Raw genomic sequence first — 11867 nt, 5'->3', positions numbered from 1 at the left:
TAAATAAGAAATTTAAAGATAACACAACAAAACAACAACATAGGTTGCTTAAAATGTGTTAAGAACTGATATAAGCAACTTACATGTGTTAGCTCATTTAATCATTTCCACAAGTCTGTGAGGTAGGTTAGTATCCAGATATTATCCTGATATTTTATCCAGGTATTCTCCACATTTCACAAGGAGGAAATTAAGGGCAGAGACTGGGATTCACACTGAGGTATCTTAACAATCTGCTTTTCTCTCTCGATCAGAACTTCTCAACTCTGGCTCCACTTAAAAAGCCTTGAAAATGTCAGAAGTCATACCCATAAGATTCTATACCACAGCTCTATTTACAATAGCAAAACACTGGAAATAACCCAGGAAGAGCAATGGCATGTCTCCGTGATGGGGAGGTGTGCAGCTATGAAAAGAGTGAGGAAGGTCTCCCCCTGCATCAGGGAGCAATGTCCAGGAGTCAGTGACATTGCTGAGTATGGTCTGCCACATTTATTCAAGAAAGGAGGGGATGATGTGTTTCCTGGTGAGAATCTCCACATGATACTTGTCTTCATTGCTTTATTAAAACTTTTTGCATAGTGAAAAAGGAAGTGATAGATCAGGTACCTATAAGTTGAAAGAAATTCAGATTATCAATGAATTGTAACTCACAGAATAAAACTAGGAAACTTTAAACTGTTTTCAGTAATCATGTTGTTGATAGTAATTGATATTGTCATTTGGAGACTGTTGTGTGTAATAAGGGAAAAAACCAAATCTATACTAATAAAAGGGTAATATGCTAATTAGACAGGGTCGACCGGACATCTTCTGGACATCTGACTTCCTTCCAGACAAAGCCACAGTGGCAGGGGCCAAGGCAGAGGTGGTTAGGGGTGATCAGGCCGGCGGAGAGCAAGCAGTTAGGGGCGTGATCAGGCCAACACAGGGGATCAAGCAGTTAGGGGCGCAATCAGGCCAGCACAGGGGATCAAGCAGTTAGGGGGCAATCAGGCTGGCAGGGGAGGGCAGCTGGGGACGATCAGGCTGGCAGGGGAGGGCAGTTGAGGGCAATCAGGCTGGCACAGGGGAGCAAGCAGTTAGGGGCGCAATCAGGCCAGCAGGGGAACATTTGGAAGCAAGATCAGGCAGGCAGGCAGAGGCGGTTAGGGGTGATCAGGTCAGCAGGGGAGCAGTTAGGGGAATAAGGCCGGCAGGCAGAGTGGTTAGGGGCAATCAGGCAGGCAGGTGTGTGGTTAGGAGCCAGTGGTCCTGGATTATGAGAAGGATGTCCAACTCTCTCTCTCTCTCTCTCTCTCTCTCCCCCTCCCTTTCCCCATTAATGAAGCTCAAGTTCTCTAAATGTAGTAGCAACTCTTCCTAAACCGGCAGTCAGACATCTCCTGAGAGTTCCTGGATTGGAGAGGGTGCAGGCAAGACTGAAGGACACCCCTCCCCCCCGGCATGAATTTTGTGTACTGGGCCTCTAGTTAATAATAATAAACCAGGCTTTCATACACACACACACACACACACACACACACACACACAAAATTGATTTCAGAGAAATTATTAATTTCAGACAGGAAGGGTGAGGGAGAGAGAGAGATAGAAACATCAGTGATGGGAGAAAATCATTGATTGGTTGCCTCCTGCAAGTCACACACTGGGGACCAAGCCCACAACCTGGGCACATGCCCTGATCAGGAATCAAAGCCTTGATCTTCTGGTTCATAGGTCAATGCTCAACCACTGAGCCATACCAGCTGGGCCAGCCTTTTTTTTAATCAGAGGAAGATGTTACACATGCAAGTCCTACTGAGGTAAGTAAAAACCCTGTAGTCCAGAATTTGAATTGGAAGTATGATATAGACTATTTTTTTTCTTGAAACAAAACATTTCCCAGCTCTGTCCACTGAAAAGGCCTAGAAGCAATCACTGACTCAGCAGTAGCAAGCACCCTTAGCACCTGGATTGCAGCCTCTAACTATTATTTTGCATAAAATTAAACCACGGCCTGTTAGAGAAATGGATGATTTTAGTCTGAGGCAGGAATGTACACATAGGCCTGGAGCATCGTGTCACACAGGAGTGCAAGGAAGCTGTTAACAATGACAAGGATCATCTCAGGAGGACTCAGGAGTGAAAATGAATAGGCTCCCACTGGCCATGAGCAGGATTCATTGAGCAGAATAAGAATAACAATGGCAATGGATTAAAACACATTAAATATGTTTATATTATTGAGTTCTTAATGATAGTCTAAAAAAACAGCAACTACAAACCTTTGGTCATGCTTGGAGGGTGCTGGGGGACCAGTTCCTTGTTTTAAAAACTGGTAAGTGAAGAGAAGGTCTCCAGCATTTCTCTTGCCTTTCCTATTTGAGCTGTGTCTTAGACAGCCACACAGTCAGTAACAGGAAGTTTCTGTTTAATAGAAACATTCCACCTAACATAAGCAGGACTCATAGAGTTGGAATAGTATTGTTTTGAAAGCCCAAATAAGTTAATGAATCTAGGCAATGATTATTAATGACTAATAGTGTGAAAAAGAGGCAACCAAACATTAAATATCTTTGATGGGAGTATACAATGCCACCTATGAAGTAGTCTTATCAAATAATTCAAATGTGAATTTTATTAGGCTCCCATATCTAGTGACTAACTTACAGGAAATATGGGCACAGAACATCTTAAACCATGCTATGGGCATTCAATCAGCAAAATCCAGATGGTGAGAAACTCCACAGGACTCTTATCCTCATCTATATACATAAAGAGCCAGGAACCATCACAACCGAACAGACGACCGAATGGACAACTGAACAGGCTGAGTGGGGCGACAAGGCAGGCAAGGGGGGAGTGAGGGACGACCAAACGACTGAGCAGCAGGCTGTGTGGGGTGATCAGGCTGGCAGAGGGTTAGTGAGGGATGACCAAATAACTGAACAAGCAGGCTGCATGGGGCGACCAGGCCGGCAGGGGGGTTCATGAGAGACAACCAAACAACTGAACAGGCTAGCAGGGGGGCAGTGAGGCATGACCAGGCCGGCAGGGGGGGCAGTTGGGGGCAACCAGGTTGGCAAGGGGGGGTAGTTGGGCGTGACCAGGCCAGCAGGCAGAGATGGTTAGGGGTGACCAGGCTAGCAGGGGGGCCAGTAGGGGCTATCAGGCAGGCAGGCAGGTGAGCAGTTAGGAGCCAACAGTCCCGGATTGTGAGAGGGATGTCCAACTGGCAGTTGGACATCCCCCGAGTGGTTCCAGATTGGAGAGGGTGCAGGCTGGGCTGAGGGGACCCCCCCCCCCGTGCACAAATTTCGTGCACTGGGCCTCTAGTTTCTTCATAAAAGAAAAAGAAATTGCATAATAAAAAGGAAGAGAAAGAGCGGATGACCCACAAAAGATTAAAAGAATTTTGGGAGATATATCAACAAATTCTAACACACGGACCTTATTTGCATTCCAACCGAAACAAATGGTTAAAAATGTATGGAACAACAGGGGACATTAGATTTTGACAGATTATTTGAGGACTTATTATTACAAAGAAAGTGTTTTTAAAAGACTCCTTATCTTTCAGAGATACATCCTAAATTTTGACATTAGTGATTTGCTTCAAAATAATTATATTTTGGGGTCTGGGAAGTAGGTGGGGACAGAGGTGAACTGGTTCCCAGCAGTTAATTAACAAAACGGAATGAGGTAGCATAGTGTTCTGTCTACATTGCATATTCTTAAAATTTTCTATATCGAGAGTTACAAAATGTATGGAGAAAGAATTTCTGTGGAATTGCCTGCCGTAGTGCCTGGGATGCTTCACTTTTGTTTGGGGTTGAAAGCTCCCTGCGCGATTTTAATGTGCAGCCCAAATTCCAGAGCCTCCTTTAATGTTCCTTAACCTTTCCCAGGGGTGTTGAAATTCAGTCCCGCTAGAGATACCTCGTCCTCAGAAATGACCCTTCTTCCGTGATTGATCTCATCTTTACATTTTTTTTCAGTTACCTCAGTTTCAGGGTTGCAAGATCTATTTTCCTATTAGTTTTTCTAATTTCCCCAGCTGGTTTGAAATTTCAGGAAGTTAATAGCCATTTTGTATTTGACTTATTTTGCCCTCGAGGCCTCTGAGAATGACTGCCAATAATGAGCTGACCCAATTTTAGAAACCGGGTGTGGTTCCTAAGAATTCACTGCCTTTTTTGCTCAAAGAGGAAATGCCCATCTTCATGGGCGTCTGCGTGCAACTTTGTTCAAGTCAGTTTCAAATGCTGCCCGCTCTGGAGGGAGAATCAGACTCTCTACAAGGAGTCAGTGCACAGCATGGAGGGGGGAGGGGACGTGAGCAGTTCCCTAAGGGCTTCTTTTACCCACCAGTTGGATTATTCTGTCAGGACAGGGGAACCATTTGAGAAGCTCCTTCCCTGCCCGGGGGTGGGTGGGTTTTTTTTTTTTTTTTTAGCATAATGAGCAATGCCATTTCAGAGATTTCCTGCGCAGGGCTCTAAGCCTGAGTAACTAACACTGGTCTACACAGTGGAGCAGGGACTCAAACCCAGCTGGTCCAGCTCTGAGCCCATTCTTCTGCCTATATCATGCAGGGCAACCTATCCATTCATTCACTGGCTCATTCACCAGACACAAACATCTGAAATTCCAGGTAGAGTAACTCTTCAGGTCTTGGAGTTCGAGTGTTCAATAAGGCAGACAAGGTCTCTATTTTCATCATGCAGGACGAGGAGCCAAATGGGTAGACTTATGGTAGTCGGAGATGAGAGTTCCAGATAGTGTCAGAAAACGTGGGGTGGATCATTTAAAGTTCAGTCATCCTCTGAAATCTTGACCCAACCTTGAAAACAACCAAATCGCTGCTCTTTCCTTCATTTTCAAATATGCCAGATAATATGACTTAATTAAAGAGACATGATTGAACATCATTGTAATATCCAAATTAACCTCTGACCATGACTTAATAGCAGTGGTTATCCAAGTGAGGTCCCTGGATCAGTAGCATCACCATCATCTGGGGACTGGTTGGAAAAGTGAATTCTTAGGCTCCACCCAAACTTACTGAATCAGAAACTCCTGGGGGTGGAATTCAACAATCTGGGCTTTAAGAAGTCCTCAGGGTGATTCAAATGCACAGCCAGGTGGAGAACCACTGTCCTAAGCCACCTCCCCTCAGACCTTGAACTCTATTAAATTATGGATGATTTTGATACCTTCTCACCTTTGAGAACTTTACTGTTTGTCAAAAAAGATCGTTCACATCCATTATCTCATGTGTCCTGACTCACACCTGGTAACCACAGAGCCTCCGAGTTCTCATTGTTTCCAGCCTTTAAGATCTGCCTCAAGGACTTCTCATTGGGCTATGATTCCACCCAGCAGAAGAGCAGAGGGAATAAAGGTGGAGGGAGAAATGCAGCTGAGAAAAGGGACCAAAATGTGGAATGAGGTATTTGGTTGACTTTTGCCTGTTGTTGCAGTCCTCCTCCTCTATCTATCTATCTATCTATCTATCTATCTATCTATCTATCTATCCATCCATCCATCTACCATCTGTCTGTGTGTTTCTCTACCTGTCTTTCTTCTAAGTGTCTGTTCTAGTGTCGGCCCTTCTGTCTCCATCTGTGTACCTGCCTGCCTGTATATATGTCTATTATTTGTGTATGTATGTATGTTTGTATACACGTATATATGTATATATGTATATATGTATATATATCTGATAAAGGGGAGTGGAAAGGCAGAGAAAATGAAGGGGAAAGGGGGTTTCAGTAAAATTGCTTGGCCTCAGATTCTTTAAATGTCAAAGAAGTGTGTGTGCGCTGATGTGGTTATGTGTAACACTGTTATTTCACATAAATAATATAAGGCTTTAAGGTAAGTACACATGTGTTGTAACAGTTTCTGACCCATGTAGAAGGTGATCAGTTAATGGTAATAGTAGCTGTAAGGAGGCTGCAAAGAGAAGAACGGAGGGAAAGGAGGGGAAGGAGGGAAGTGTGGGGAGTGGGCTGAGCAGGAGGGAGGAGGAACAGGGGAAAGGAGGGACTGTAGGAAAGGCCTGACCATGTCCAAGGGGGACTGACTGCAAATATAAGACAAGTAGGTGGGGCCGAGGTGGCACGGGGCAGGGAAATGACTGAGGATCCTGTAGGAGGCCGCTGAAGGTGGGAGAGCCAAGTGGCATTATTACAAGGTGCGTCAGAAATAAGAGGGGAAAGCACTTTTTATGGCAGCAATGAAAGAGCCTAAATGAATGCTCCTTCAAATGAATTGTGTGTTTATGTTTCAGAAATGGAGATGTGCCAAGACTGCCTGGGGACCTTCCACACAACTCACCCACCCACTCCTGACCAAGTTGTGAAAATATATACCTGCTTCTCTCCCCAAGTCATTCTACCCACTAATTATCTGTGAAGATTAAAATCGTGAACTGAAACTCCAAAGCTTTTTATGGGCATTAGGGGAATATTAAATAGGAAGATTGGAAGCAAAATTACAGTTCCCCCAATAGATTTTTGGGGAGATTGATAAAAATCTGCTTTTAATTAAAAAATATAAAGCAACAAGGCCCCCTATGCACAAACAGGAATGTCTTTGGGCCTTAATCCCATGTGAAAATGTCGACGGGTGTCTGCTGGGATGTCGACCTCCGCAGCCTGATCTGTGGGCCTCCGGGAGGAGTGATTGATGGGCTGGCTGGATTTTCAGCTGAGAGGCCTTGCTAAGAGATACATGAAAACAGAGGCTGTAATGCAGCTTATGAGATGAAGTAATGGGCTTGTCTCTGTCTAGGTCAGGAATTCTGCCAAGCACTGTGTTTTAAATAAAATGAGGCTTTTGTGGTTCTTGGCACAGGCCTGCCAGTGCAGGCTAACCTTGGCATCTGTGTACTGGGCTTTCTCTAGAATGTGGCTGAGGGTTGACTCCGGCTTAGGGGCTACCTAAGGGCAAGATTCCGGGCTTGCGGACCCTTCCTACCAGGCCTATTCCTCTCTCACTTGTTCAAGCTCAAAACCTAGGAAGCATCCTTGATTCCTCCCCTGCCACACAGAGGACGATCTTTCTGTGTGAAGTCCCCCGCAGGAAAGGCAGGGCAGCCCAATGCTTCAAACAGGGCCTGGCCAACCAGATGGCCTGGCTTTGAATTCTGGTTTCCACCACCTGCTAGCTTTGTGGATTTGGCAAGTAATTTAACTTCCCGGTGCCTCAGTTTCTTCAACTGCAAAATGGGAATAAATGGTACCTCCTTATGCAAAGTTTTCAGAATTTAATTGATGTAAATAAAGTACTTAAAAATATACCTGCAAGTCTTGGTGTACATATATATGTTACTATGCCTATGATTGTTAGCTATTGTTGTTATTTGTTATTATTATTCTCATGAACTTACCCTTGCTCTTAAAAAACTCCAGACTTTTCCCATGTCCCCCAAGGTCATTCATAATGCTAGCCTCTCTCTGTTCCTTGAACTTTTCAAGTTCTCTCTTTCTCTAATCTTTTGTGTTTTGTTGTTGTTTTATATCACAAGACACCCATTTATTTAATCACAGTAGTCAATCCTACTACTACATTGTATCTTAATTTTTTTCTTTATTCTTTATATTCTCTAGACTTATGGATATTATCAATCTTCAAAATCATTCTAACCATTTGTGTAGCAAGAGATATCTTTTGCTTTTTGCCAATCAAGGTTTCTATACATGTTGCTGCTTCCTGTCAATTGTGATATGAAGCATTGTGCAGTCAATCCCAAGAGCAGGGGTCATCTCCGTCACTTGTCTGGCTCTGACTTCAGTCATCATCTGGATGGGATTCATGTCACTCTTCTCAGAAATGGCCATGGGGATGGCCTCTAGGGCATCCTCGAACGATCGCATGGCCACTGCTCCAACCTTGGGCGCTAATCTGCTGTTTGGGTAACTGCCAGAGGCACAGGGATTTCAGCAGCACCTCCACCATTAACATGGACGAGGTTCCAGATGACACACAAAGCATCATGAAGGGATAGCTTAGCTTCCTCAATGGTCATATCGTCTCCTCCTCTGATGAAAATGGTTACACCTCTAGAGTTCTTTCATTGCTCAATAACCAGCATCTTGCCTTTAGGTGTCCCAGATGAGATCTCTTTTACAAGCCTAGCAAAGCCCAGCTTCTCAGTTGTGGTCTCTGAAAAGCCTGGGCTGATCCCTCTCCTGTCAAACTGGCAATAAACTGAATTTCAGGTCCTCCTACCCCATCAACTACAGGCAAGTTGTTCTGAAGAAGTAAATAATTTGCTCGTCGTCAAAGCTCCACTGGCAAATAGCTAGGTGAGTGCCAGTTTCTTTAATTTCCTGAATCATCCCTTTAAACTTCTCCTTTTCATATTTCTGGACGGAGGTCATATCCAGCTTATGCTTCATCTTTGGCTTCAGTGGTCCAAATGGACATGTGAGAATTGCATTCTTAGCATCTTCAACTTGTCTTGGCATTTGTGAGTAACTGAAATTCTTGTCCCCAGTCATGCCCTTAATAGATTCAGTGTTCTCCAACCTCCTGCCCACTTTGCCTTCTACTTTGATGAGCTCAAAGTGTCTATTCTGCATATTTGCCACACGGAGGACAGCATTCAAGGCAATCTCAGCCATTTGTTGGGGACAGCTGTTAACCACTTTGGAGCCCAGCATGGTTTTTGCAGTCTGAATTGGGCTCATTGTTCTTGATGTCAAGAAGGACACTATCACTTTTCTTGTCCAGGTGCAAGATAGCAATGCGGTAGGTTTGCCCATAGCTTTCCGTGATCCTGATCTGGTGAAAGCTGAGGTCCAGCAACTGCTCAGCTTCTTCCAACAAGGCGCCAGCCAGGACAACCACTCCTGTGGCTCCATCTCCAATTTCTTCAGCCTGTGATTTGGACAGTTCGGCTAGGAGCTCGGCAAACTGATGATCAACATTTATCATGCTCAAAATGGTGGCACCATCATTGCAGTCACATCGACATCCTCATCCCCTACCACTTGGTCCAAGGGATGTTCTCATTTTATTTGCTATAGCCTTTGCTGCCATTATATGAGACTTGAGAGCCACAAGTTCCATAAGAGGAGACTTGTAGTCCTGATCTGTGGTGAGGAGGAAAGGGTGCCCGTCTTCATTGAAGGTGAGAGTCCCGATGGACACCATGGTGCAGCAGCAGGAGTTACTTTCCCAAGGTCAGCAGAGATCACCCAGCTTTTGTGCCTTTATTTCCTCATTCTGGAGTGCTCCATCCTCATTCCTTCTTTTTTTAAAAAATATATTTTATTGATTTTTTACAGAGAGGAAGGGAGAGGGATAGAAAGTTAGAAACATCGATGAGAGAGAAGCATCAATCAGCTGCCTCCTGCATACCCCCTACTGGGGATGTGCCCGCAACCAAGGTACATGCCCTTGACCAGACTCGAACCTGGGACCCTTTAGTCTCCAGACCGATGCTCTATCCAGTGAGCCAAACCAGCCAGGGCCTCATTCCTTCTGATGGTTATTTTGCTCTTTTTTGGGGTGTCTCTTTAAGTATCACTTCCTCAGAGAGACCTTTCATTGGTAGACTATTATTCAGACTCCCGCACCCCACATGGGGTTAAGGGGTTCATTCCTTCCTAGGTTTATCTAGGAAATTCCCATGTGAGTGAACCCCCACATAGGAAAGGAAGTGAAGTCCCCAGAGAGGGTGTGGCTGGTTGGCCTCCTTCAGGATCACAAGGCAGCCAGTGCAGAGCATGACCTGAACAGAATGTCCTTCCAGAGAAGGCTTGCTGAAGCAAGAGAGCAAAGTGAACATGTGAGATTTCCTAACTCAGAAGAGGAGGTCTGGGCTGGTTCCCTGTTCCTCTCAGAGATTCCTTTGTTGATAGGTTCTCTGGGGAAGACCTCTCTGCTATATGGGGGAAGGGCATTTAGGTAGATCTGAGAGCCAGTGCAAAGTCCCTAAGTCAAGAGTATGCTTGGTATGCTTGAAGTCATGTGTCTAGGGAGGGAGAGTTAGAGTGGTAGGAGGGGAGACCACAAAGATAAAGGGGACCAAAGAACTTTGAGTTTTACTCCCAGTGATATGGGGAGCCACTGGGGGGTTTTTATCAGAAGAGTGATATACTGAGACTTTGGTTTTTAAAAGCTTGCTTTGGGTGCTGTGTTCTGAACATCTGACCAGTTGGTTAAGAGATAGCTCTTTAAAATGTTTGCAATCTATTAATGGCAATAAGACTGGCACCTACATAACAATACTACACGATAGAAAGTAGCAAATGCAATGAAAAAACACTGAGATCCTCTCTCTAAAGAGGGCAGAGAGATTGATCTCAGTTGGGGTGAAGGGAAGGTGGTGAGTAATAGCAGGTATTACTGAGACAGGACCACTGAGATAGGCCTAGAAGATGGGTGGGATTTGAACATGGAAATCTGTTGGAGGGATTGGCATTGTGGGTCCTGGTGTATGGAACAAAGTGAACCCAGTAGTCCAGTAGCTATCTCCTAGGCCAGTGGGTATCAGACTATGGAGCGCATGCCAACCACCAAGGAGCTGGTTCATGCCCAGAGACTCCATTTACCTTGTTCACCTACTGTGTGCTTGGCACATAAGAGGAGCTCATTAAATATTTTAAAATGAGAGGATCCAGAGTACTTGGCTACTGATTGGATGTGGGAGAGGGGTAAAAGAGAAAAAGAAGGGAAAAGTAAAGATGAGCCTGTAGATTATCATAAAGGTTCAATTAAGGTGTGACACTCAGGGGACACAGGAAGTAAGAGAAAGACACAAACAAAGCAAACAAAATACAACTAAGCAAAAGAAAAGCCAGAAAACAAAGAGCAACTCAACCGGATGACAAGACTAACCACCCGTAGCAGACGGCCGGGGTTCTAGAGCTTCCAGACCTGTGGGGCTTGGGCAGTTGAGTTTTTGTAGTAGCTAAGAACCCCCATCCTAGAGCCAGATTTCTGAGGTTCATGTCCTGGTTCTACCTCCTACTGGTTGTTGATCTTGGACAGATTACTTCACTTCTGCCTGTGTGTCAGTTTCCTGGGGTGGCTATGAGACTAAAGCCAAATAATACACTCAGGTGACCCTTAGTGACGGGGACACATTCTGAGAAATGGGTTGTTGTGTGAACATCACAAAGTGCACTTACAGAAACCTGGATGGTATCGTCTACTACACACCTAAGCTACATGGTATAGCCTGTGGCTCCTAGGCTACAGACCTGTACAAAACATAAGGTTAAATCAAGCACAAGAGAAAATGATGCAATCAAGAGAGGCAGTAAACACGAGACATACGAGGCTTTTGCTGGTGTAACACTGCTTGCTGTTTTACAGCAAACTGTTTTTTTTACTAAGTAGAAAGAGTACACTCTAAAATAATAACAAAAAGTATAACATAGCAAATACCTGAACCAGTAATAATGGTTTATTGTCATTATCAAGAATTGTGTACTGTACATAATTGCAGGTGCTATGCTTTTATACAAGGGACAGTACAGTCGGTTTGTTTACACCAGCAACTCCACAAACATGTGAGTAATGAGTTGCAGTACAACGTTACGATGGCTACGAGGTCACTAAGCAATAGGAATTTTTAGCTCCATTATAATCTTATGGGCCCACCATGGTATTCGCAGTCCATCATTGACCGAAACATCATTGTGGCGCTTGACTGTACTTGCAGTACCCGGCACATAACAAGTGTCTGATACATTTAGCTGTTACTTTTATTGTTATTAGAAAAAAAGGGAGCCCAAGTTCAAGGAGAAGAAGAGAAAGAAAGATGCATGGGGGGTAGGAGTAGTGAGCACCATGGACTGTGGCCACAGTTTCCACACACTGGCTCTGTCTGACTTCAAACCTTTGGTCCCAGGACAGAGTGATGG

The 11867-nt window shown here is 44.5% G+C and overlaps 1 pseudogene; it reads right to left on the bottom strand.

The window, feature by feature from the left end:
- Positions 1-7578: 7578 nt before the first annotated feature.
- LOC118656995 lies at positions 7579-9147 on the bottom strand (annotated as a pseudogene).
- Between the last annotated feature and the right edge of the window lie 2720 nt (positions 9148-11867).

This window comes from Myotis myotis, unplaced genomic scaffold, assembly GCF_014108235.1.
Source record: "Myotis myotis isolate mMyoMyo1 unplaced genomic scaffold, mMyoMyo1.p scaffold_m19_p_5, whole genome shotgun sequence".
NCBI lineage: Eukaryota > Metazoa > Chordata > Mammalia > Chiroptera > Vespertilionidae > Myotis > Myotis myotis.
The sequence above is the reverse complement of the archived record's forward strand: the minus strand, read 5'-3'. Positions and strand labels throughout refer to the sequence as shown.